The sequence below is a fragment of the Saccopteryx bilineata genome, chromosome 12, assembly GCF_036850765.1.
Source record: "Saccopteryx bilineata isolate mSacBil1 chromosome 12, mSacBil1_pri_phased_curated, whole genome shotgun sequence".
Classification (NCBI taxonomy): Eukaryota; Metazoa; Chordata; class Mammalia; order Chiroptera; family Emballonuridae; genus Saccopteryx; species Saccopteryx bilineata.
Genome location: NC_089501.1, coordinates 34,211,878 through 34,236,955, shown reverse-complemented (window position 1 = coordinate 34,236,955; position 25,078 = coordinate 34,211,878). Strand labels below are relative to the sequence as shown.

Below are 25,078 nucleotides of genomic sequence, written 5' to 3'. Positions count from 1 at the left end.
TTTTTCTTTATTGCATTACTGATTTTTCCTTATATATGAGCATGTGAAAGGAAGCATTTCACACAGGTGTCAAGTTTAAAAGTAAGGAATTGTGACGGACAGTTTGTATCCTATAAATTACAACCTTGTACAGATTGCAGGAAACTTATTTCCCTATAGAACTGCATAATTTAAATTACCAAAATAGTACCTTGTTTAAAACCTTTTTATTATGGGTAGTATCAGATAATCCATAATCCATAAGGTCAGAAAAACTGTTATAAATCCACATGTAACTAGTGGTGGGATTCAAATAATTTAACAACCGGTTCTCTGCCTTAATGACTGCTTTAAGTATAAAAAAAATGAGATACTAAAAGGTAGTTTAAGCCCTGGCCAGTTGGCTCAGTGGTAGAGCGTCGGCCTGGCGTGCAGGAGTCCCGGGTTCGATTCCCGGCCAGGGCACACAGGAGAAGCGCCCATCTGCTTCTCCACCCCTCCCCCTCTCCTTCCTCTCTGTCTCTCTCTTCCCCTCCCGCAGCTGAGGCTCCACTGGAGCAAAGATGGCCCGGGTGCTGGGGATGGCTCCGTGGCCTCTGCCTCAGGCGCTGGAATGGCTCTGGTTGCAGCAGAGCAACGCCCCAGATGGGCAGAGCATCGCCCCCTGGTGGGCGTGCTGGGTGGATCCTGGTCAGGCACATGTGGGAGTCTGTCTGACTGCCTCCCCAGTTCCAGCTTCAGAAAAAAAAAATAATAAAGCTTTCTAAAAAAAAAAAAAAAGAGTAAGGAATGTAAGTTTGTGATTTCCACATTGGGCGGCTGCCCAGGAGCCCACCTTAGAGAGAACCCTGATGACAAGTGCCATTTTAACAACCAGTTCGCCAAATTCAACAAAAAATTAGATATTGGTTCTGCCTAACTCGTGTGAACCAGCTGAATCCCACCACTGCATGTAACCATCACTCAACTTCAAAATTAACAATGCTGCCCTGGCTGGGTAGTTCAGTTGGATGGAGCGTTGCCTTGGTATGCCAGGGTTGCAGGTTCAATCCCAGTTGGGGCACATGTAGAGATCAAACAGTGACTATGTGGATGAATGGAGCAACAGATCAGTGTTTCTCTCTCTAAGATCAATAGATGGAAGCTTCAGAAAAAAAAATTAACAATGCTTAGGCATGAAAAAACACTTGATGGCGTCATGTAACTTAGAGGTAAAGGAACTCTAGTCAAGCCAAGTTGATATATACTTGCTGTTAAAAGACGTCCAAATATTACAAAGGTGTGTGAAGTACAAACGAAATACCCGTATTTTCAATCATTTGTTCATAAATATTTATTATATGCGGCTTAAGTGTCTGTTTGTCGCCGATAGCTTATTGGTTGCTTGCATAACTGTACTAGTCAATGGGGTGAAGTTGCTACGGCTGAACGCAAATTGAGCGGGTCAGGGGGAAGGTGAATATTTGTTTGCATTGGCAATCATCTGCTTTTGAAACAATTTAAGGCTGAACGCAAATTGAGCGTGTCAGGGGGAAGGTGAACATTTGTTTGCATTGGCAATCATCTGTTTTACATAAAAACTACGTCTTAATGTAATTTCTTTTAAGAATGCCTCCTAGAAAATACAGCACTGAAGAGGAGAGAAAAGGAGCTAAAGCTGCACAAAAACGGCTTTCTCGACAAAAAGAAACCCCTGAGCAGGGAAAGACAAGGCTTGCTTCAGTCGCAGAGCAAATGCGTCTTTCTCGGCAAAATGAGACTGATGAGCATAGAGAAACAAGGCTTGCCTCAGATGCAAGACAAAAAAGCCTGTCTTGACAAAATGAGTCCCTTGAACAAAGGCAGGAGAGAAATGCAAAAAAACGACAGAGTAATGCTGACCGAAAGGCAAAAAGGATTAAAACATATTTAAATCACTTTTATTTATTGAGCTAGTGGTGGCTCTTAAGAAATGTACCGCCAGTGGTTTCCTTCATTGCACTCTACTTTAAGCAATTAAGCAAGTAGAAGGGGGAAACCCCGTGGGGCACTAAGCAAAGGGGCGTCCTCACCGCCTGCTCTGGGTAATTCAGTTTGAATTAGCAGACACCTTTGCACAAATCATTTTAATTACAATTTATAATATCTAGAACAGCGGTCATTTCATATGACCGCCGGGCTTTCTAGTTTGTTCATAATCCCGTTAGTAAGGATGCTGTGTCAAGGCTTGTGAAGTCACACGGTGTCACAATTGAATGAGTGATGGACGAAAATTCTGGTCCTGTCCTCACTAGGGATGGTTCTGACATAGCAGTCACAAAGAAAATCTGATTTTTTTTCAGAATAAAGCCCTTTTGCTGTCATTCTGTTTTAGATCATTAAAATTCACTTGTTTTTTGATAGCTACAGAATACAAAGTTTCAAGTTTCTATAATTGTTTTCATGGCCACAGAAGAAAATAAAAACATGCATAAATATACAAATAAATGTTACTTTACCTGTTTTATTGGATGGTTGTATTCTAATGATGCTTTGGGTGAGGGAATATACCTGTAAGAAAAAGGTAGCTCATTATCCCCTGGTGAAGTTCAAGGACAACATCTTTCTGGATGAAAGGTGATTCTGATATTCATATTTAGCACATCAGTTGATTTATAAGAAGGCATCCAAATTCCTTCTAAATTAGGCAGGAATGATCTCTTCATCAAATGCCTATCCCAAATCAGAGGGTCCTCCTCCTGATGATCAATTATAAACATTGAGCAACAAGTGCTTATTGTGTTCACAATCTGGTTCTTATTTGTCCATCCTATTCTCAAAGAATTTATAATCTACCCAAGGAGAAAAATTATTCACATACAAATAAAAGCTGTCAAATGAGAGCTCCAGTAAGAAGAGTATTACAGGACTTCGTAGGAGGGAAGGATGGACTGTTTCTGAGGGAGTTGAGACTAGAGTAGGCTGTGAAAGCCAGCGTTGGCCACAGGTCCTCCACTCCCTACTCTAACATCAAGCTCTGGCCAACATAAAAGGACACATCAAAGATGTGAGGAGCAGAGTGGGGCCACCAGTCTGGAAAAACAGAGGCATTAGCAAACTCTTTCTCCTATGCTGAGTCATGCTTCACTCTCCCCTGCAAAACTTTCTTCTTGGTTCACCCTCCGATCCCTGAGCTTATGAGAAAAGAGGGCCTGGCTCTACTTGGCGCCTAATGGGGAGACATACTTGTGGTTTCTGTCTTGTCTAGCCCAACTCACAGAGTAGGAGATAAAGATCAGGCAGAAACTCTGGTCATAGGAATAACAAGTGAGCATTTCCCTCGAAAGAGCTCTGTCATATCTCCAGAGATCCAGTATGGATAGCAATAAAAAATGGCTAAGGGGTCAGATTTGGGGATAAAAAATATTGTCCCGAAAACAGTTGTTCCAAGAATAGCAGTTAGAGTTGAGAAAGTTCTTCGGAAGGCTTCAGCAGAGCTAAACTCACAATTTGGAAAAATGTCAGATTGCTCCAGGATAAGTTGACAGTACTTGGTGCTCAGGGCACCGGGGATCAGTGCATCTAGGTGCTTCATGCTTCACACGTGTTCAGGTATTTACCTGGTGAGGTGGTAGCTCCATTATAACAGACTGGAGAAATTGACATGCTGCCGTTTATGAAACTCTTAAGTGACTGATTAAGCACTTGCTGTGATGTAAGTATATAAGTTCATGGATTGCACTAATTTTTATTTAATGCGGTTGAAGAATTAACAACCTGAGAGTCAAAGGAATAGCTCGAGACTGTTCCACTGCTCAAATTTACTAACTCTGCTCAATTTGAATGTGCATGCGGAGGCAGATGCATTGACGTTACCTCTCCTGGGTAACATATTTACATGTATACCTGGCACTATGATTTATCTTACTGTGGTCATTGCTTTTTTTTTTAAAAAAAAAAAAGCAACATGAACTTGCTACAAATAAAAACTTATTCCAAAGCATCTAGTAGAAGTCCCTAAAGCACAGTGGCTCTGGTTCAAATGCAGTGGTGCGGGGGAGATGGTGGACTTACAAGGCCTTTCTTTCCTCCATTCCTCCCACCCCCAAAGTGGCCCCTGAGCAACCCCAGTGAGACACTGTGCCCTAAATTATGCTTGTGATGACTGACCACTAAATCCCAGGGGGATTAGAACTCTGAACTGGAAGATCCAGAGAGATCACCAAGCGTACACCCAGAGATGGACACCATGCCCTTCCCTGGCAGCTAAACCTTCCGTGTAGCTCTGAAGTAAGTCTCTTTCCTTTTGCTGAGATTGACCTGATCTCGATGGTAGGAATTTTTCTTCAGTTTAATGTCCAATTATGTCATTTTGGTTATAAAAATTAGAAATAACTAGTCATGTCTCCAAAATTCACATTATCTCATGGGTAGAGGATTGGGGAAGGGAGTGGTTGAGCTCCAGTAACTGTTAGGTTCTGAGAGTTGCCTGTATTACTTACTGCATCTACCCCACCCCTCCCCACCTCACCCCCAGAATGAAAAACATTGTGTAATTGTTTCATTGTGATAACTTAGTAATGAAGAGTGTTTTTAACTTCTTTAGGAAAAGAGAACTGAAAAAAACTGACTCGGTTATATATCCACAAGTCAGAATTTCATTGGTATTCTTTAATTTATATTCTTATAACATAATTTATATTCTTATAACTTATATTCTTTAATTCTTTAAATTATATCTTCATTCTCTATGAAAATAAAACTTTAAAAATGTATTTTTTTCATTAAGTTGATTCTGGTAACAAGCACAGGAAAGCAAAATTCATGTCACACATACGTCAATCAAGTTTCTCAGGCATTCTTAGTGCAATTTGATAAAACATCTTTTCTTAGGTGCTTTACAATCTCTGGAAAGATAAATTACTGATGTTGGGGAGCAATCTATTTTCCCTGGCGTATTACTCTAATGAGTTGTAAATGTGTTTGCCTGCAGGCAACTGAAAACCCAAGAAAGAGAGGCTTACACACACAAGGGATGTGTCTGCTTTAAGGCACAAGGTCTGCCTGACCTGGTGGTGGCGCAGTGGATAGAGCATCGGACTGGGATGTGGAAGGACCCAGGTTCGAGACCCCGAGGTCGCCAGCTTGAGTGCGGGCTCATCTGGTTTGAACGAGGCTCACCAGCTTGGACCCAAGGTCGCTGGCTCCAGCAAGGGGTTGCTCAGCCTGCTGAAGGCCCGCGGTCAAGGCACATGTGAGAAAGCAATCAATGAACAACTAAGGTGTTGCAACGCGCAATGAAAAACTAATGATTGATGCTTCTCATCTCTCTCTGTTACTGTCTGTCTATCCCTCTCTCTGACTCACTCTCTGTCTCTGTAAAAAATAAATAAATAAATAAATTTTTAAGGCACAAGGTCTCTGAGTAGCTTCCAAAGCAGGGCAGTGGCTTAGCAACGTCTTGGTGTGGTTCTCGTTTCTGTGGTGGAAAGATTGCTTCACTTAAGGCATCATGTTAGTGTAACAAGTGGGAAGAAGGGGGAAGAAGGAAGGGCTAAGTGTAAAGGAAGTTACCAGCCAGGTCTTTAAAAAAGCTCTTCTAGAAGCCTCACGCAGAGACTTCCATTGACATACGGTATTGGCCAGAACCGGATCACCTGGCCACCCCAGCCCACCCAGCGAGTCTAGGAAAGCGAATGTCTCCCTTTCCAGCTTGCTTGCTACTAGAGGAGGCAGATTGGAAAGGTGATGGACACGCGTGGTGAGGGAGCCAGTTTACAACATCTGCCGCCACTGACTGGGAATTTTTCTCTTACCGATTCCTTGTCATGTGGAATAGTTTTCAGCAAAATCTTCAGTTCAGAAGTTCTGGTTTAAGAATGCAATGTCCTCATTACTTATTTCCTCTTTAAAATGATAGATTTGGACTGTCTTGTCTCTAAATAGCTGCTTATTGTAGCTTGTGCTTTGAGAGCAGCATATCTAAGATCAAATGACAAAATGAAGGGAAACATCTTGTGACCTTTTTGGTTTTAGTCACTGGGGATATGTTTCTTGCCAGGACAGACAGTTCAGTGTTTTTAAATATTCTGGTGTTTATTTGTTCTAGATCAAGACAGAACCATCATGAATAATGAAAATGTGGAAAAAAAGATCCAAACAATAAGATACACACTTTTCAAATTCACTTGAGTTTATTGGATTAAGACAATTCTAATTAAAACTGTCATGTCTTGGCTCAGTGGTAGAGCATCAGCCCAGAGTGTGGAAGTCCCGGCTTTGAGTCCCGGTCAGGGCACACAGGAGAAGCGCCCATCTGCTTCTCCACCCTTCCCCCTCTCACTTCTTTCTCTTTCTCTCTCTTTTCTCCTCCTCTCCTGCAGCCATGGCTCTATTGGAGCAAGTTGGCCCCAGGTGCTGGGAATGGCTCCATGGCTTCCGCCTCAGGCACTAAAATATGGCTCCGGTTGCAGCTGAGCAAGGGCCCTAGACAGGCAGAGCATCACCCCCTAGTGGGCCTGCCAGGTGGATCCCAGTTGGGGCACATGCAGGGGTCTGTCTCTGTCTACCCCTCCTCTCACTAAAAGAAAAAAAAAAGAAAGAGAAAATTCTGTAATGTCTTCCTTTGGACGCAAAAATTTTGTTAATTTTTATGACTAAAATATTTAAATTTTATTAAAGACAGCTAATTTTTTTTTTTTTTTTTTTAGCACGAGAGGGGTGGGTAGTGGGATAGACAGGGACAGATAGATAGGAAAGGAGAGAGATGAGAAACATCAACTCATAGTTGTGACACCTTTGTTGTTCATTCATTGCTTTCTCATATGTGCCTTGCTGGGGGTGGGTGGGGGGCTCCAGCTGAGCCAATGACCTCTTGCTCAAGCCATCAACCTCAGGCTCTAGCCAGCAATCTCGACCTTCAAGCCAGCAACCTTTGGGCTGAAGCCAGCGACCATTGGGTCATGTCTATGATCCCACACTTAAGCCAGCAACCCTGTGCTCAAGCCGGATGAGCCCATGCTCAAGCCGGCCACGTTGGGCTTTTGAACCTGGGTTCTCAGCATCCCAGGCTGATGGTCTATCCACTGTGCCACTAACTGGTCAGGCAAGACAACTAACATTATTGATCATCCAAATAGATAATTTGAGTAGCAAATCCTACAGTAATTTTAGTCATCAGATTATTGCAACTCAGAGCATTAAAAAATATTTCTTTTTACAATTAGAATAAAATACTCTCAGAGAAACTTTGTAAAACGGAGAAGATCCCTTCATACATTCACTATGACAAATACTTAACATTTCAATGTATTTCTGTTTATGAATAGGAAATAAATAATAGCCAGTGTTAATTAAATACATACTCTATGCCAATAATTTTAGGTGATTGTGTAACTTAATCCTCTCAAAAGCTCTAGGACAGGGGTCCCCAAACTATGGCCCGCGGGCCACATGCGGCCCCCTGAGGCCATCTATCCGGTCCCCGCCACACTTCCGGAAGGGGCACCTCTTTCATTGGTGGTCAGTGAGAGGAGCCTAGTTCCTATTGAAATACTGGTCAGTTTGTTGATTTAAATTTACTTGGTCTTTATTTTAAATATTGTATTTGTTCCCGTTTTGTTTTTTTTTTTGTTTTTGTTTGTTTTTTTTTTACTTTAAAATAAGATATGTGCAGTGTGCATAGGGATTTATTCATAGTTTTTTTTTATAGTCCGGCCCTCCAACGGTCTGAGGGACAGTGAACTGGCCCCCTGTGTAAAAAGTTTGGGGACCCCTGCTCTAGGAGATAGGTACAGTTATATCTCTATGTTTATAGATGAAGATAGTTGTGCGTAAGTAACTTGTTTAAAGTCACATGGCTAGTAAGTAGCACAGCTGGAATGTGAACTCCAAAAGTCTTCAAAACTCAAAATCCTCCGGACCCAAACAGGCAGCGTCTGGTGTTTAGGAGGCGAGGGCAGAAGGACTCCAGGGCTTGCCGTTGCTTTTCTGTCCTTGTATCTGTGAGTCAAGAGTCTGACTTCCGGGAGAGTTCTGGCTCAGCTGTCCAGCAGTCCTCGTTTCCAGAGCCACCTTGGTTCTTGTTCTTCTTGGGGGCTGAAATTTCATGTCTCCTTGGATTCTGTGAGCCTCTCTGTAGCATTCAATAAACTTCTGCCTAATTTCTAGGGTGTTTCTAACACTTCCTACCAAAGAACAATAGATTTGTGACATACCTAGGAAATCTTAACATTTTTTTCCATAGGAAAATGCACTGAGTTTCCAACAAGAAACCTGTAGATGAACTTCTAAAAATAATGTTAAAAAGTCAGATACTGTATTCATAAATAAAAAAAAACCGTGTTCCTTCTATCCTGATCGACCTTTTAGAAAAGGTTCCCTCCTTAGATGTCTATATGCCCCTAACATATTGACCCTAAAATTGTGCATATTTAACCTTTTCCCTTGGCAGGGACCTTACTTATTTTATGTAATAGTTAGTGCAGTTTATGCTTAGTAAAAAATTCATACTCTTTCATTTGTTTTAGTTAAACAAGTTCCAGAGTGTTTATTTATGTGTAAAAACTTCAAGCAAAGCCAGCAAGGTGAAAAGCTCCTCCAAATTCTCATTACCTCCCTAGAGATGAACTCAGTTATCAGTCGGAAGTGGAACCTTCCAATTCTTTTCTACACTTTTACTTATATGAATGTTCACATGTAGAAATACAGAGGCTTGTGTTGTGTTGTTTATTTTTTAAAAACTTCAGCCCTAGCTGGTTGGCTCAGTGGTAGAGCGTCGGCCCACAGTGTGGAAGTCCTGGGTTTGATTCCCGGCCAGGGCACACAGGAGAAGCGCCCTTCTGCTTCTCCACCCCCTCCTCCTTTTTCTCTATCTCGCTCTTCCCCTCCCACAGCCAAGGCTCCACTGGAGCAAGGTTGACCTGGCGCTGAGGATGGCTTCATGGCCTTGGACTCAGGCACTAGAAGGGCTCCAGTCGCAGCAGAACAATGCTCCAGAGAGACAGAGCATCACCCCCTAGTGGGCATGCCGGGTGGACCCCAGTCTGATGAATGCAGGAGTCTGTCTCTCTGCTTCTCCGCTTCTCACTTCAAAAAATAAAAAAAAACAACCCTTCAGTACACTGGTGAATGAAAGTGACCTCCTCATTTCACATAACAATGTGTCTCAGCTCTTTTCCCTGTTAGTACAAATACATCCTCCTATTTATTTGGACTGCTGCCAGGCTTTTCATGATATCAGTCTACAATGGATTATTTCACTGTTCCTCTTCTGATGGACTTTTCAGTTGTTTGTATTGATAATTGTTTATTGTTACAGTGAAGCTGTGTTGAATATTTTCATACATATGTCTTGGTATATCTCTAGATAGATATCTTAGCAGTTGATTTCTTGAGTTGGAATATGTGTGCTTTATAATTTTAATGGATGGTAAAAAATGAACTTAGAGTCAACTACATGATTATGTACCATTAGTTGCTTGTGATCACACCAAATCTTTTGTTTGTCGACAGTTACTCTTATAGAAAATCACTTTTCTATACCCTCTTTTGGCTCCTCTCTCTGATATTTCCATTCCTCTCTGATATTTAATTCCTCATATTAAAAATATTTTTTTGTTGCAAATAATAGAAAACTTAATCGAACCAGCTAAAACAGAAAGGGTAACTTTGTTGGCACATGTAACCACTTGTGGGGAAGTGCCCAGTCTAGCTACGTCTCAGGACAGCCAGCCCTTGAGGGCAGAGCACTGATGGGACTCACTTTGCTTCTCAGTTTCACTCCTTTACTGCAGGACAACTTTCTTTGAGAGGTCTTCAGACACAAGTTTTTTATTAGATACATGCTTTGCAAATATTTTTTTCCCCAATCTGTGGCTTGTTTTTTAAATTCTCTTAAAAATATCCTCCATAGAGCAGAAATTTTATTTATTTACTTATTGGTGTTTATGGATTAATTTTAGAGAGAGAGGAAGGGAGAAAGAGAGAGAGAGACAGGAACATTGATCTGTTCCTGTATATGCCCGGACCGGAGATCGAACCGGCAACCTGTGTGTGCTTTGGGGCAACGCTTTAACCAGCGAGTTATCTGGCCAAGGCAAGTTTTAAGTTTTGATTGAGTGCAATTTATTAATATTTTCTTTTTCTTGCCTGACCTGTGGTGGCGCAGTGGATAAAGCGTCGACCTGGAAATGCTGAGGTTGCCGGTTCAAAACCCTGGGCTTGCCTGGTCAAGGCACATATGGGAGTTGATGCTTCCAGCTCCTCCCCACCTTCTCTCTCTGTCTCTCTCTCCTCTCTCTCTCCCTCTCTGTCTCTCTCTCTCCCTTTCTCTCTCCTCTCTAAAATAAATTAAAAAAAAAATCTTTAAAATTAAAAAAAATATTTTCTTCTTCTGTGAATTGTGATTTTGGTGTTGTAGCTAAGAAATCTTAGCCTAACCAAAGGTCACAAAGATTTTGCCCTATGTTATCTTTTAGAGGGTTTATAGTTTTAGGTTTTACATTTAGGTCAATGATCAGTTTTGAGTTAATTTGTGTATATGGTACAAGGTTTGTATAGAAACATTATTTTTGTGTATGGATATCTGATTATTCTGGTATCATTTGCTGAGAGATGATCCTTTCTCCACTAAATTGCCTTTGCGCCTTTGTTGAACATCACTTGTATATTTGTGTGTTGATCCATTTCTGCACTCTGTTCTGTTCCATTGATTTGTTTATTTTTACTTCATTACCATGCTGTCTTGAATGCTGTACCTTTATAGTAAGCATTGGAATCAGGTAGAGTTAGCCTTCGACTTTGTTCTGTTTTATCGAAGTTGCTTTGGCTATGTCAGGGCTTTTGCATCCATTTGAATTTTAAAATCACCTTGTCAGTTACTATCAAACCACCTGCTGGCATTTTTTTAGGTAGATTTTTTAATTGAGATAAAATTTACATCACATAAAATTCACTATTTTAGCCATTCTAAAGTATATAATTTAATGGTTTTTAATATATTTACAAGGTTGTACAACCATCACCACTATTCTTTAATTTTAGATTTTTACACCCAAAAGCATGTATCACTTCCCATTACCCTCCCACCACCTCCTTTCTATGGATTGCCTCTAGGGACATTTCATGTAAATGAAATCATACAATATTTGCCCTTTTGTGTCTCTCTTCTTTCACTTGGCATAATGCGTTCCAGGTTTATCTATGTTGTAGCGTGGATCACCTGCTAGGGTTTTGATTGGTATTGCATTGAGTTTATATATCAGTTTGGGGAGAATTGCCATCTTAGCAATATTAAGTGTTTGAGGCCATGACAAGTTATCTCGTCATTTATTTAGGTCTTTAGCTCCTATCAGGCTTATGTTTAGTGTAGAGGTCTTCCATATATTTTGTCAGACTTATCCCAAGGTATTTTATATTTTTGATGTTATTATAAATCATTAAAAAAATAATTCAATACCTGACTCATTGCTAATATATAGAAATACAATTTGTTTTGTATTTAACTTCATTGATTTTTCTCTACTCCTTCTATTGCTTTCCATTTCCTTTATTTTCTCTGTAATCTTGATTGTTTCCTTTCTTCTCCTTACTCTACTATGTTTTGATTTGTTTTTCTAATTCCTTAAACTGGAAGCTGGAGCATTGACTTGATACCTTTTATCCTCTGAATGTATATATTTAGTGCTATAAATTTCCCACTAAATTGTGTTTTAATTTTTATTCAGTTAAAAATAATGAAAATTCTTTTTTTTTTTTTAATTTTAGTGAGAAGAGGGGAGGCAGAGAGACAGGTGCCTGCATGTGCCCTGACCAAGATCCACCTTGAAAGCCCACTAGGGGACGATACTCTGCCCATCTGGGGCTGTTGCTCTGTTGCTCAGCAATTGAGCCATTTTTTTAGCCCCTGAGGCGGAGGCCATGGAGGCATCCTCAGTGCCCAAGGCCAGCTTGCTCAAACCATTCAAGCCATGGCAGCAGGAGAGGAAGAGAGAGAGTGACAGAGAGAGAAGAGGGAGGGGTAGAGAAGCAAATGGTCACTTCTCCTGTGTGTCCTGACCAGGGATCGAACCTGGGACATCCACATGCCTGGCCAGTGCTCTACCACTGAGCCAACTGGCCAGGGCTACATTTTCCTTTCTGATTATTAATTCTACATGTTATTATATTTGTTTAAACATTCATTTATTGTTTAAAATATTTAATTGATGTGAGAAGAATTGTTTAAAAACCCATGTAGCTGTTATTTTCAGTACTCTTTATTTCTTTGTTTAGATCCATATTTCCATCTGGTATCATTTTTCTTCTGCCTGAATGACTTCCTTAATATTTCTTAAAGCGTGGGTCTGCTGGTGATGAATTCTTTCAACATTTGTATTTCTCAATAACACACGAAGTTTGTGGTTAAAATGATTTAGTCTTTCTAAGTTAGTCTTTTAAAATTTAGTCTAAAGAGTTTGTATAGCTCACTTAGTGATGATGCTTATTTTGCCAACCAGGATTACTTAACAATTTATTATTGAATATGGAGTGTATACTTATTCATATTTATCTTTGTATTTTTTCAGCATAATAATGTGTTTTCTTTTTTTTTTTTTTTTTTTTTTGCATTTTTCTGAAGCTAGAAACAGGGAGAGACAGTCAGACAGACTCCCGCATGCGCCCGACCGGGATCCACCCGGCACGCCCACCAGGGGGCGACACTCTGCCCACCAGGGGGCGATGCTCTGCCCATCCTGGGCGTCGCCATGTTGCGACCAGAGCCACTCTAGCGCCTGGGGCAGAGGCCACAGAGCCATCCCCAGCGCCCGGGCCATCTTTGCTCCAATGGAGCCTTGGCTGCGGGAGGGGAAGAGAGAGACAGAGAGGAAGGCGCGGTGGAGGGGTGGAGAAGCAAATGGGCGCTTCTCCTATGTGCCCTGGCCGGGAATCGAACCCGGGTCCTCCGCACGCTAGGCCGACGCTCTACCGCTGAGCCAACCGGCCAGGGCTTGTTTTCTTTTTTAATTGGAGTTGGTTTGTTTGTATTAGTAACTACAATGGGTCAGGCTCTGTTCCTGGGTGACAGGCCTGCCCCAGAGCACAGGGAAGGCCACTTCCCGGCTCCCATGGAGTCTGTAATCCAGCTGTGGCGTCTCACGTTCAATGCACCCAGCTCCCAGTCTCATTTTATAATAATTGTGCCTAAATTGCTCTCAGATAACATTTTCCTTTTAAGGCCTAGTAAACCTTTCTGAAAGTGTTTTCAGGTTTTATTCATTCCCTTCCTGAAATTTGGAATTATTGAATTGCTATTTCAATATTCATTTAAACATTTTTTGCAATTCCTCATTCAAAAAACTCTTGTACAAAGAACATTGGAAAAGCAGAGAAATATAACTAGTTTTTGTAACTCTGATATGTGGGAATGATTATGTAGTCCAGTCTGTTCTCATCTAAGCTATCCGTGGATACCTCACAGGTCTCAATGGGCCTTTTTTTTTTTTTTTTTTAGCAGAGCCGCTGATGATTATTAACCTGACTTTGTGTCAGAAGTTCAGTTTACGGATTTAGCTCACTTAGGAACAATGATTATTTTGCCTGCCGATGACTCATTACTAATTAAAAAAATTTTTTTTTATTATTTAAGTGAGAGGAGGGGAGATAGAGAGACAGACTCCCACATGTGCCCCAACTGGGATCCACCTGGTGATCCCTGTCTGGGGCTGATGCTCGCAACTGAGCTATTTTTAGTGCCTGAGGCAGAGGCTCCATGGAGCCATCTTCAGCACTCAGGGCCAATTTGCTTAAATCAACTGAGCCATGGCTGCAGAGGGGAACAGAGAGAAAGAGAAGGAGGAGCAGGAGGGGAGGAGAAGGAGATGGTCGCTTCTCCTGTTTGCCCTGACCAAGAATTGAACCCGGGACTTCCACATGCCAGGTGACACTCTACCATCGAGCCTACTGGCCAGGGCCAACATTTTAACAGACATAAACTAATGTATTTCAAATGTATGGAGAAGAGTGCTATTCTAACATGTAACAAGCAGTCTGACCCTTGGATTTTTAGGCGGCTGTTGTAATTTATACCACCTGGCTTACTCTGTCATTTGTGACCAACATCATAGGTGAATGTTTTAGTTTCCTGCTGCCAGGAACAAAGTGCTACAAATTTAGTGACTTAACATAAATTTATTCTCTTTCAGCTCTGGAAGTTAAAAGTCCAAGTCAATTTCAAAGGGTAAAGTCAAGATGTTCACAGGGTTGCATCTCTTTGGGAAGCTCTAGGGCAGCTGTTCTCAACCTGTGGGTGGCAGCCCCGGCGGGGATTTCCGATGGCTTTAGGTGAACCCTGTGTTTTGGTCATTCGACCCCCGCCAGGGTCGCGACCCACAGGTTGAGAACCGCTGCTCTAGGGGAAGAGTGCATTTCCCTGCCTTTCCCTCCTCCTAGAGGCTGCCCACATTCCTTGGCTTGTGGCTACCTCACTCTGACCTCTGACCTCACGTGTCCTTCTCTGACTCTCTCTTGCCCCTCCCTTTTTCCTGTTAAAAACCCTCATGATGGCCTGACCTGTGGTGGCGCAGTGGATAAAGCGTCGACCTGGAAATGCTGAGGTCGCTGGTTCAAAACCCTGAGCTTGCCTGGTCAAGGCACATATGGGAGTTGATGCTTCCAGCTCCTCCCCCCTGTCTCTCTCTCTCTCTCCTCCCTCTCTCTCTCTCTCTCTCTCTCTCTCTCTCTCCCCCTCCCTCCTTCCCTCCCTCCCTCTCTCTCTTCTCTAAAATGAATAAATAAAATAAAATAAAATAAAAAATTAAAAAAAAAAAAACCCTCATGATTACATTGGACCCACCAGATAATCCAGTATAATCTATCTATTTTTATTTATATTTATTTATTGAAACAGAGACAGACAGACAGGAAGGGGGAGAAATCAAAAGCATCAACTCCTAGTTGCAGCACCTTAGTTGTTCATTGATTGCTTTCTCATATGTGCCTTGACCAGGGACTCCAGCTAAGCTAGTGAATCTTCACTCAAGCCAGCGACGTTGGGTTTATATCTATGATCCATTGCTCAAGCTGGTGTCCCTGTGCTCAAGCTGGTGAGCTTGTGCTTAAGCCAGCAATTTTGGCGTTTCATACCTGGGTCCTCAGCATCCTAGGTCAACTCTCTATCTACTGTGCCACCTCCTGGCCAGGCTAATCTCCCTGTTTTAAAATGAAATGGTTATGGATTTTAGTCATATCTACAGAATATCTTCATATGATAACCTAGATTAATATTTGATGTGATAAGGAGGTACTGTCACCTAGCCATAAAGCTGATTATCACATTTACTTAATAATTTTCTTTAAATATGTTCACTATTAAGTATTTATACTGAAAAGGAAAATTTTGTTTTACTTCATAATGAAAAACCCATGTTATATTCCATCAACATAAAATATATCAAAATAAATACCATGAAACTGTTGTTAAAGTCCAGCCAGATACCACTGCCTGCCCAAGGTTAGAGACGTTTGCCAGGACAGCACCAGGCTGCGTCTTTCTCCCTGATCAGCAACGAAGGATTGAGTGACTTTCAGAAGAACATGACTTTCTCGATATTTAATGAAGCATCTGTGCACTCAATAAAATCCCATTTGCCAGAGATTCTGTTCTGTAGTTTGGGAAACAATGCCATAATGTTTCCATATCCAAGCTTTTGGGGCAGACAGGCTGAATTTAAATCCAGAGCGTCTCCATCACTCCTTAGCTCCTCGCTGGTACAACATCTCGCTGAATCTGTGTACTCACCTGTCTGGCAGTAATAATAAACCTCCTTCGCAGGCCTGTTTGTAGATATTTAAATGAAATAATTCATGCACAGGCCTTGGCATGATGCCTGGCATGTGGTATGTACCTGGAAAGTGTCAGTCACTTTTCAAGCAGGAAGTCACTATTGTAACTCCGATATCAGGACACAGTGTGGTATTTTCGGCTGTCTCCTCTTACCCCCACTCCCCTGAAGTTAAGATACTCAGCCTTGACCTAATCTCTTCCATCTCAAGCTGCAGAAATACACCACTGAACCTTTTATTTCGACTCTGGAATCTGTACTGTGTATAAGTGACTTTGTGGAAGGGGTGCAGAGGTCGAGCCCGGTGGAGATTGTGGTCAAGGTCACCTGAGCAGTAGATAATATTGGTTTGCCATAATCATCATGGAACATTAGCCGCGGATATGTAGGGGTAAGCATTTATTATGAGTGAAACTCCGACGGCCTGGTGTGTATTATGCGAGGGGCTTTGCTAGCTTTAGGCCTGTTGTCTGAACACACTCTGCGGGGCCATCTGGAAGGGGCAGATCATGCAGTCCATCCCCTTTACAGCCAAGAGCCACCAGCTACAAGGAATAAAATCATAACTTGTTCAGAACTGTACTCACATTTCCCGTGGGCCGCCTGCTTGTTTCCCAGTATAATTTGAGGTATTGACTATGGACCACAAAAATCTAGGTGGTTTTGGGTACCAAGCTGTGTTATGAATTACCTTTCTTTCTAACTTCCTGGTAGCCAAGATTAGTAAGCATCATTTAGGATTATAATTGCTAGATTTAAACTACACAGTGTTCTTTGATAAAAGATGTTCACATTTCGTGACTGTTCTGATTTGAGAAAACTATAGTTTTCTATAAAAACCAACAGGTCATAATGGATATGTAATTTTTATGGTTGTTATAGTTTTTTAAAAAAAATATACTTTGGAACGGAAATGTTGAGGGAGGTATATTTGACACTCTATGGGTGCAGATATTTAAAAATCTGGTCATGTCTGTGAAATCGTAATTAAATATTGAATTACTGCCAAGTTCTCCTAGTCTATTAGAAAATGTGAGTTATGATTATATTATGAATAGAAGTTAAAAGCTAAAGATTGAAATTACAGTCGGACTTACTTGAATATTAAAAAAGCCATTTTTTTGTATTCCCACATTACTTTTTATTTATTTATTTTTCTTTCTTTCTTTTTTTTTTTTTTTTTTTTGCATTTTTCTGAAGCTGGAAACAGGGAGAGACAGTCAGACAGACTCCCGCATGCGCCCGACCGGGATCCACCCGGCACGCCCACCAGGGGGCGATGCTCTGCCCATCCTGGGCGTCGCCATGTTGCGACCAGAGCCACTCTAGCGCCTGAGGCAGAGGCCACAGAGCCATCCCCAGCGCCCAGGCCATCTTTGCTCCAATGGAGCCTTGGCTGCGGGAGGGGAAGAGAGAGACAGAGAGGAAGGCGCGGCGGCGGAGGGGTGGAGAAGCAAATGGGCGCTTCTCCTGTGTGCCCTGGCCGGGAATCGAACCCGGGTCCTCCGCACGCTAGGCCGACGCTCTACCGCTGAGTCAACCAGCCAGGGCCCCACATTACTTTTTAAATAGTCAAACATAAATGACTCACACAGGCACACGTTCTTCCTCAGTCTTATGCAATTTAAACAGCATCTTACAGAGGAGAGCTGATTTGCTGTAGTTATAGCTTACGCTGAGAAAAAGAAACTACCGCGTTGCGTTTCACTGAGATGAGGCATAGATCCGGGTTTTAGGCAGCCTGAAGCTTATGCAATTTTGGAGTCCCTCTTTGAAGAAAAATAAATTAAAGGATTGGCTTTTGCAAACTTTGCGATCTGTGTGACCCTCTGAACCTGTTGATATGGTTCCTGAGGCCTTAGCTTCATTATCTGCACAGTAAATTCACCTCTGACTAAGATGTATTATTGTGGAAATTTCTGAGAATGCTCCAGTTTCCTAAATTAATGAAAAAGCTCTTTGGTTTTGGTCCTTGGGGATGGGCAGTATTACAAATAATCAATTACCTGCACAAGATGATGAATTATTCTGTTATTGACAGTGTTTTCTTATTGAAGCATGATACAATAATGAAAAATTCTAACATTTTGTGTTTTTCTAAAGAAATAGAATTACAAGTAGCCCTTCTTAGAGATGTGGGGAAAATGAAAACAGAGGATTATACATATCTGAACGCATTTTTTTTCTTCAGTATAGATTTTTCTCCTAGAGACTTAATAAGTAAGAAAATTATACCTTGCTTGTATTTACATAATTAACTTTCTCAAAGAATATTATATACATATATTAGCTTTAACTAGAGGTTGAAAATGAAGGGGAATAAAAAGTAAATCAAGCAGCCTAAAGTTAAAATAATATCTCTGTAATTGGGAAAGGAACATTTTTCTGACCGTGCCTTGCTTAGATCTCCATGATCAAAAAGAGGTGGACAATTTAGATGTTTACTGTAGGAAATATAAGCAATCTCAACAGATAATTCTAGAAGAAACTTTTTTTTTTAGAGCTTCCTAACATAAGAAAGGAATGTCCTTAATTTTCCATTTGAGCTCTAGAGAATTGATCTTCAATTTTTTCCTTCTCTCGGGTCATACACACTTTAAATAGCCTAACATTTGGTCATGTTTGCCCGTTTCTTCTTCTTGAAGATGAAGAATGAAATAATTAAATGGCCAGAAGAGGGAGGAAGGAAAGAGGAATAGAATTAAGACCCTTAATTAGAAATTGGAGGAGGAAAATAATATGAGTTTATTGAGTGATAAATTCATCGGACCCACCTCATTCTCTCATGAAACCGTATTTGGTGCATGGGCACAGGAAAGGAGAAAGGCCTCCTGTGTGGCTAAGATGACCTGGCGCACCCCCAGGGGGCGGGGCTTGCTCGGTGTGCCCAGGCTGGGCAGCAGGGTGGCCACCGTAATTATTGGGTGGGCTCAGTTCAGGTCCCCCCCTTGATAATGCAGAAACTATGTGTGTGATCTTAGAACACTACACACAATAAGAGTAGGGTTAATTGGAAATGATTGTACCCATATTAAAGGATTAGTTTATTTATAATTTAAATTTAATGCACACTTCACCTTTTGCAAACAGGCATTTGAGGTAGCTCACCAGAAGTAATGTGTGTGTGTGTATACATACATATGTAAAAAAAATACTTTTTTAAAAAAGCATGGCCATGGAAAATAGAGTAGAAGGGTAATAATTGTGGTGCCTGTATCACATGGAAATAGGACACATATACCCAGGAGGGCCGCACAGATGCTACATTAGGACATGAATTTGCCTTTAAGCTGCATTGAACCCAAAGTGAAAAGGGAACTAAGGTCATGTAAAATTTTTTGATTAACCGTGAGAGAAAAAGCATTCTCATCTCTTCTGGGAAGCAATGCTTTTCCTACCATAAGTTTTAAAAGGAATTTCTTAAGTGAAGCTGTATTAAACAATATTCGTAGCAAACAAAATAATGCGTTTCTAAGCTATTTCTTGTGTTGTCATTTGGTGAAGGCCAGCTGAGCTTTCAAAAAGCTATTGGGTAAAAACAATTCTACAGAAAATAGTCTATACTATGGAAAGAAGCTGACACAGTTTACTAATAGGTAGAGGTGTGGATTAAGGTCGGTTGAGGCCCCGGGTGCAGAAGAAAATATTGAGCCCCTTAAAAAAAAGAGAGACAGGGAAAATAAAAATACATGTTAACCATATTTTTAAATAAATAAAAAATATTATGTACTATTAATGTTAAAATTGCACATATGAAACCAAACTTGGTGTCACTAAAAAAAGTATAAAGTTGGAGTTTTGCGGGGCCCTTCAGAAGTCGGGGCCCAGAGCGCAAGCCCTGTGTCCTGCCGTTAAATCCACCTCTGCTAATAGGTAACTTAGCCAAAGTATCCACATAAAAATAACAGCTACAAATAATATGGCGGATACTACTGTACTCCTGCCTCCTTCTCTGTGAGACAGTGAAACTGACTATGAGAAATGTTTCTGCCCTAGTGCTGAATCAGGTTTTCTTTTATGTTTGCCTTTGTTCCTGTAAACTCTATATATTATATCTGAATAACTGTAAAGAATTTGGTTTTACGTGCTCTGGTTGAGATTTTAAATGATATTTATTTGGTGCACATTATTTTCTATAGCTGTTTTGTTTCTTTGGACCACAGGTCCTTAATTTCTTCCTGAGATGGTTACTTGTAGGGCAGAAGAATGGCAGCATGAGTTCAGTAAGGTTTTTTATATTTGTATAGACAAGATGTAGGAATATAATTTAGGTGACAGATGTGTAGACAATTCAATAACTGTATCCTGAGGATGTTGACAGATAGATGGCCTTTGTAGTCCTGGAGGGAGGAGCCTGCGGCATGCTGTAAGAGTTAGTTTAGGTGTAAGAAATGCTTTGTTTACAATAGCGAAGATCTGGAAACAGCCCAAGTGTCCGTCAGTGGACGAGTGGATTAAAAAGCTGTGGTACATATATACAATGGAATACTATGGGGCCATGAAAAAGAAGGAAATCTTACATTTTGCAACAATATGGATAGACTTGGAAACTATTATGTTGAGTGAAATAAGCCAGGAGAGAAAGAAAAATATCATATGACCTCACTCATTTGAGGAATCCAAGGAACAGTGTGAATTGAGGAATGGAATTAAACCTGAAGGGAAGGGGGGAGGGAGCTGTTGGGAGGGGGTAAGGGAGATGTTGAGGGGAATACGGGGGGAGGGGGGAAGCTTTTGGGGAGACACTAGAATCTATGTAAACACAATAAGTAAATAAGTTAATTTTAAAAAAAAGAATAAAAATATGTAAAATAAAAAAAAATGCTGAAGGCGGGAGGAGGGCACGAGGACGAAGACACAGGGTGGAGGGAGCAGGGAGAGGAGGAGGAGGGGGCGAGGAGGGAAATGCCAATGGCAGAGAGAGAGTGGTCCAGACTGAGCCTCTGGGCTTCAGGGCCCTCATTATAGATCATCCTAAAGGCAGTGGAAAAGCTTTAAAGGTTTTGAGTTGATGCAGCCAGATTTGTATTTGAAGATCTTTGATTACAAAGACCAGGGTCATTTTTAATTTGGGGGAAATTGCCACTTGCCTGTCTGTGTCTGTTAGAAGCAGAAAGGCCTCTGTTGTGTAGAAGTCTCCAGAGTGGCTAGCCAGAAGCTTCTATCAGCTGGCAAATCCTGCAGATGAACTACGTATTGTATGGGCAGAGAATGTTGCGTTTTTCCCATGTATAAGACGCACTGTGTTGGAAAATTTTGGAGTCTAAAAACTCTGTGTGTCTTATACAGTGGTTGTAGATAAATATTTTTCTTGCATTTCCTGCTTTTTCACGCTTGTTTTTGTGCTCATTGTTGAAGACAGTGATTCGTCATCAGACACAGATGAGGACAAGCTAATGGATGGGAGTTTTAACAGTGATGAGGACTTGTATGAATTTTATGATGAATAAAATGAGTTCAATAATTTTATGTAATACACTTTTTTTCAAATTTCGGGCCCCCAAATTAAAGTGTGTCTTATACATGGAAACATCTTATACTTGGGGAAATATGGTACATGCTACATTTTGTAGTACCTGTTACATTTTTTCCATGTCATAATTTGTTGCTTTTCTTCTCTACTGGATAAGATAATACTAATAATGCATCAACCATCAGGCTTCTAATGCAATAACAATTTGTACTATATATCAAACATTGGAAAATGCTATCTACTCCATTAGGACTTATTTTACATTCCACTTGGTTTTGTAGTCTTTACAGCATATATATAAACTTCTACAAGTTTGGTCTTGGGATTGATTTAATAGAATTTTTCTATTCCCTCTTCAAGTATGTTAATGGACAAGGAGATAGGGAGTGCTGGTTGTGATTCACATACAGATGTGGCCTACGGCCTCCTGTCCTGCTTTCTCCGTTCTTGATGACTGTTGAGCAGAGATTAAGAGAATCATGGGACAGAGCCCAGCCACTTCCCGAATGTATGCAATGTAGAGGAGGCGTGACACCACGCAGGAACGACCGTCAGGAGTGTCGTGACCGCAGCCCGGAACCCCAGCGTCACCCAGTGTTTCCGCCCCATCACCCCTCCCAGTGCCCCGTACCTCACTCAGAAAGGTCCAGAACCAGGACTGGGCAGTAATGTGCCATCATTTTTTGCCTCTAGTAAAGTAAATCAGGCATGCAGATTGCCTTGGACTAAATAATTAACCTAAAACAGTTTGTTTCTGTCATTGATTGAATTGTCGTTCCCAAAAGTTATGTTGAAGTCCTTTTCCTCAGTACCTTAGAATATGACCTTATTTGGAAGTAGGATCTTGGCAGATGTAGTCAGTTATGATGGAGTCTTACTGGAGTAGGGCGGGTCCTTAATCCATTATGATTGGGAGTCTTAAAAGTGGAGAGACACAGAGACACAGATGCACAGGGAGAAGACGGTTGGGGGACAGTGGAGGCAGAGATTGGAATGATGCTTCCATCTATAAACCAAGGAACACAGATTGTCAGCAAATACCAGAAGCCAGAGGAAGCAAGGTAGGGTTCTCCCCTCTAGGGGCGGAGGGGACAGGCTCTACTGACACCTTGATTTCAGACTTCTAGCTTCCAGAACAGTGGGACAATACATTTCTATTGTTTTAAGTCATTCAGTTTGAGGTAATTTGTTATGGCAGCCTGAGGAAACTAATAAATTTGGCTTCAATTTATATTGAAGCCCCCGAAGTGACAGACAGACCATTATCTGTTATCATTTAAAGTTTGAGTCATTTTTTATGATTTACTGAGTGCTGCAGGGGAAAAAAGATTTATTGAGCTCTGTAGAAAACATTTTTCAAATAAATTGAATTATTTTATTTCTACTAAAGAGAGATTCTAATTTTTACCTTTTGGATAATTACTAAGAATACGTGAACTACACAGCTCCTGGCCAGTTGGTGTAGTTTGCTTTTCTTTCTTTTGAAGAACATTTCTTTTGTTTTTTCAGTTTGCATAACTGTAAGTTGTTGTTCTATCTCTGATATTTCACATTTGGTGCCCCTTTTCTGGGCCTTTGTCTGATGTCCGAAGTTCTCGTTAGCCCTCTACAGCCACTAAACATTCTCTTGGTCCTCCCCGGATGGCAGGACGACATTCTCCGCCCTCTGTCCCCAGGCTGTTCACATACTTTTGTCTACCACTTTCTTTCCACCTCACACTCCAGTCAGCCTTTAAGTGATGACCTTAATCATGATGTTAGTCTCCCCGAAGTTTCCTCTGTGTTAATCTGCAGCCATCTGCTGTCTGTGCTCTGGGGCTTTTAGGGTACAGGAAAAGTTAGATCCACGGACATCTGGCCCCCTCCTGACTCAAGCTGCCCAGCTCACTTGAGCCCTCATTCAGTAACACTCTTATTTACTTGTTGCGTCACGAAGATATTCTCTTTCCTCTTTCTTATATCCACTCCACACAGATGATTTCTGCTTTCTCCTTACTGAGACCTAGGCCCCTGGTGACTTCATTTGTGTTCTTGGTCTCAGCCTTCTATTTTCACTTAATTCCCTCTAGATTCTTCAATCCCTCGATCACCTCTTCTTCTCATAAAAGAAGAAGCCCAACCAACAGGGATGTAAACTGAGAATACACAGGATAGGTTGGGTGGGGAAGGCAGATCCTCCTTTAATCAATGTATGGGGAGATTGTGGGGACTAAACTTCTGCATTTCTAACAAGCTCCCCAGTGGTGCAAGTGTTCCTGGTCTCCGGACCTCAGGATTTACCCCTTAGGTGCATGGAGTCATCCTTATGGGCTAAGTTCATCGTTCGCGTGGTGCTTTGATTCTCCTGGTTGGCCCTTGTTGGTTCTCGAGATCCTGGCCCAACTTCAGACATCACATCCTCACCTGAGTGCATCAAAGGCAGGAGGCAAGGGTCTGGCCAGAGAGATGAGAATGAGAGCCTTTCTCCTGATTCTCTTCTCATCAGGGAGGGGACCATTTCTCCGAAGGCTCTTGCTTCTCCCTACAATTTCATTGGCTTAGAACTGGGTCACACCTGACTCATCACTGTCAAAACAGACTAGGATAGCCTGACCTGTGGTGGCGCAATGGATAAAGCGTCAACCTGGAACGCTGAGGTCACTGGTTCAAAACCCTGGGTTTACCTGGTCAAGGCACATATGGAAGTTGATGCTTCCTGCTCCTCCCTCCTTTCTCTCTCTCTCTCTCTCTCTGTCTTTCTTCTCTAAAATGAATAAATAAATTAAAAAACAAACAGACTGGGACAGATAAATGATGATTCTCTGAAGCGGCTGGACATACTGGTGAACGAGTTCTGCAGCAGGAAAAGGGAGGCTGGCCCAGGAGGCTTGGCAGTTTCAGCCATACCTGGTTTTCAAGCACTATTTAGAGTAAGAAAAATGTTGTGTGTGTGTTTTTATAATATTGCTTCTGCTAACTAGTTTCTGAGCCTCTTTGCATGGCAGTTTTCTCTGTGAAAATTCCAGTTCTATCATCTGTGTGTCCTCTCTGTTCATCGCTGAAACCTGGCTTCTGCCCCCACTGTCATAATACAGTTGCTTTTTTGAAGGTTGCCATGACCCCTCCCCTGCTTACCTCTCTCTTCCTCTATTGACCACTTTGTCTATCTTAAGCTTCTTTAACCTTGGGATTGTTAAAAGTCATCACTCAGATTTCCTCCTCCCTGTTTCCTTCAATGCTCCTTTCTTCTCCTCTTGCACCTGGCTGGGCTTTCCTTCGCTTGGGCCTTAGCTCTCTGCTCCTCCATCCTTACACAGTACTCACCATTAGCCTCAGGACACCTGTTCTCATGGCTTTAGGTATCAGATCTATGGCTTCCAGTCCTCGTCTGAATTCCTCCCCCAGATCTTTGCCTGCTCCAGACACTTCTGATTGCCTGTCTCACCAAGCCTCTTTTCTCCCAAACTAGTTTCTTCTCTCACTTCCCTTCATTTAGTAGGTGGCATTAAATTCTTCTTGGAATAAGTTGGTATATTTGATTCTATTTTGTACACTATTTTGCAGGATGTTAAATGGGAAGATGTGACTGATGCATCAAGAAATGACAGATATTAGGTATCTAAATGAGTGGTGATGCAGACTCTGATGTGGAAATCTCAAATGGTCATGAGCTGGTTAGATGCTCATTCATACAGAGGGTTCAAAAGGGTCAGGTGACTGTCTGGAGGATTTTGAAGGGAGGATTTTTAGATAGGAGTGGGAGTCCTTCCCTCACCCCCAAAAAGGCTGGGGCATTGGCATCTGGCACCAAGCCAAGTGAGAAAGACTTCCTAGAACCACTCAGAAAGCTTGGTATATGTGCCTGGCT

The 25,078-nt window shown here is 41.6% G+C and overlaps 1 non-coding gene across 1 annotated transcript; it reads left to right on the top strand.

Moving 5' to 3' along the window:
* The first annotated feature begins 8,683 nt into the window (after positions 1-8,683).
* On the top strand, positions 8,684-8,759 carry TRNAC-ACA (transfer RNA cysteine (anticodon ACA)). The gene has a single exon. It is a non-coding gene; the product is annotated as a tRNA-Cys (tRNA).
* Positions 8,760-25,078: the final 16,319 nt, after the last annotated feature.